Below are 2,345 nucleotides of genomic sequence, written 5' to 3'. Positions count from 1 at the left end.
ATTCGTACTTTAAATCATATGAGCAGAGGTAATTCTGAACACTTGCTGCAAATGCAGTATGTTCTTTACTTTGCTCTGTTTCAACTAAAAGGCAGGAAGTGGCGGTGCTGTGATGAGTACTTGCCTCATCGGAGACGATGTGGGGGATATTCAAGATGTATATTTGTTCTCGTCCTGTAAGGAACTCCGTCGTATCCTCCTCCTGAAAATAATCACTATACCCTTTCCCTCCGTCACTGTGTTGTACGAAGGGAGAGAAGGTTAGCACTCCCCTTGATAAGGTATTATTGATGGTGCTACATAGCCTTCCCGGTTTGGTGCCTTCTATTGATAATTACTTCGTCACAGTCAGAATACAAGTTCCCTTCATAACACCTATCCTTTTCAAGGACTGTCAGCCAAAATCTTTTCAGTATATAGGCAGGATGAAGCATCTTTCTAGACGCCTGACTATACACAAACAACTTATCATTCTTAATTAGATAAGAAGTGTTTCACATCAAACTCATCAAGTTGTCAGCGACAAGCTGACACCTTGAATAATCCTTCATTCAACACGAACAGGAGAGAACTTCCGGTTCAAACACTTGTACTGGACGGTAGAGCAAAGGTCTCGCTTAATGCAGGTCGGCGTTCAATCCCGGAGCGTCCAAATGGTTGACCACCATTCCTTTCCCCCGTCCCATAACAAATCTTTATCATGATTCCTTCAAAGTGTTATATAGTCGTAATGGTTTGTCTCTTTCCCCTCATAATTCCCTCCCTCCCTCCCTCCCTCCGGTAGATGCACCACCAACTACCCAAGCTCGCAAATGCGAATGCAGGACCCAGCTTACCTATTATTTTGAGGCGCCCACATTGACTATATGCGGTTGTATTATTATTTTCTAGTATCTTCCCTATGCTGCTGAAAGGAGCTAAATTTGGTGTCTGATTAGTAGTGTAAAAAATATGTGAATTGGTTGATTCTCAAATTCTTTCCCAAGCAAAGACGAACCCTGAGAAACGTTAAAACTATTCATAAGAGAATCACCGACAACTCTCACAGACACGTTCCATGAGTTGCCACACCACAGCTCTCCAAGACACGCCAGCTTGGTGATAAATGTATAAGTATTTCCTTTTCTCCCTCTACCCTTCTTCCCTTCCATTTCTCTTATTTTCCCACATCTCCTCACCATATACTCTCCTCCAAGACTTGCTAGTCATCACATTGCCTCAAAATTATTTTTATTCATATATCACGCCATTGTGATTTCATTGTGATCTGACTGGTGCGTAAGAGTGTCCATTAATGCGCCATTACTGTAGGCCAGAGTGTTGTCGGGTTAATTGTAAAATCCTGGTTGGGCCCCGGTTTGGGGCCTCCAGAATCTCCCTGTGCGTGTGGACTCACCTATTTGTACTCATCTATTTGTGGTTGCGAGGGTTGAGCTCTGGTTCTTTGGTCCCGCCTCTCAACTGTCAATCAACTGATGTACAGGTTCCTGAACCTACTGGGCTCTATCATATCTACTCCTGAAACTGTGAATGGAGTCTGTTTCCACCACATCACTTCCTAATGCATTCCATTTGTCAACCAATTCTGACACTAAAAAGTTTTTTCTAATATCTCGGTGGCTCATTTGTGCACTCAATTTCCACCTGTGTCCACTAGTGCGTGTGCCCCTTGGGTTAAATAACATGTCCTTATCTACCCTATCAATTCTTTTGAGAATCTTGTATGTGGTGATCATGTCCCTCCCTAACTCTTCTGTCATCCAGCGACGTGAGGTTTAACTCCTGTAGTCTCTCCTCGTAGCTCATACCTCTCAGCTCGGGTACTAGTCTGGTGGCAAACCTTTGAACCTTCTCCAGTTTAGTCTTATGCTTGACTAGATATGGACTCCATGCTGGAGCTGCATACTCCAGGATTGGTCTGACATATGTGGTATACAAAGTTCTGAATGATTCCTTAAACAAGTTTCTAAGGGCCGTTCTTATGATGGCCAACCTGGCATATGCCGCTGATGTTATCCTCTTGATATTGGCTTCAGGGAACAGGTCTGTCGTGATATCAACCCCCCAGGTCTTTCTCTCTCTCTGACTCTTGAAGAATTCCATCTCCCAAATGATACCTTGTATCTGGTCTTTTGCTCCCTACACCTATCTCCATTACATTACATTTGTTTGGGTTAAACTCTAACAACCACTTGTTCGACCATTCCTTCAGTTTGTCTAGGTCTTCTTGAAGCCTCAAACAGTTCTCCTCCTTACCTTGAGGATACCTTGAGGTGCTTCCGGGGCTCAGCGGCCCCGCAGCCCGGTCGTCGACCAGGCCTCCTGGTTGCTGGACTGATCAACCA

General features: G+C 44.2%; 1 pseudogene; it reads left to right on the top strand.

The window, feature by feature from the left end:
• Window positions 1-238: 238 nt before the first annotated feature.
• On the top strand, window positions 239-284 carry LOC123760563 (U6atac minor spliceosomal RNA; annotated as a pseudogene).
• The last annotated feature ends 2,061 nt before the right edge of the window (window positions 285-2,345 follow it).

This window comes from Procambarus clarkii, chromosome 39 (genome assembly GCF_040958095.1).
Source record: "Procambarus clarkii isolate CNS0578487 chromosome 39, FALCON_Pclarkii_2.0, whole genome shotgun sequence".
In the NCBI taxonomy this organism is placed as follows: Eukaryota; Metazoa; Arthropoda; class Malacostraca; order Decapoda; family Cambaridae; genus Procambarus; species Procambarus clarkii.
Note: the sequence above shows the minus strand (reverse complement) of the source record. Positions and strands in the feature narration are given on the sequence as shown.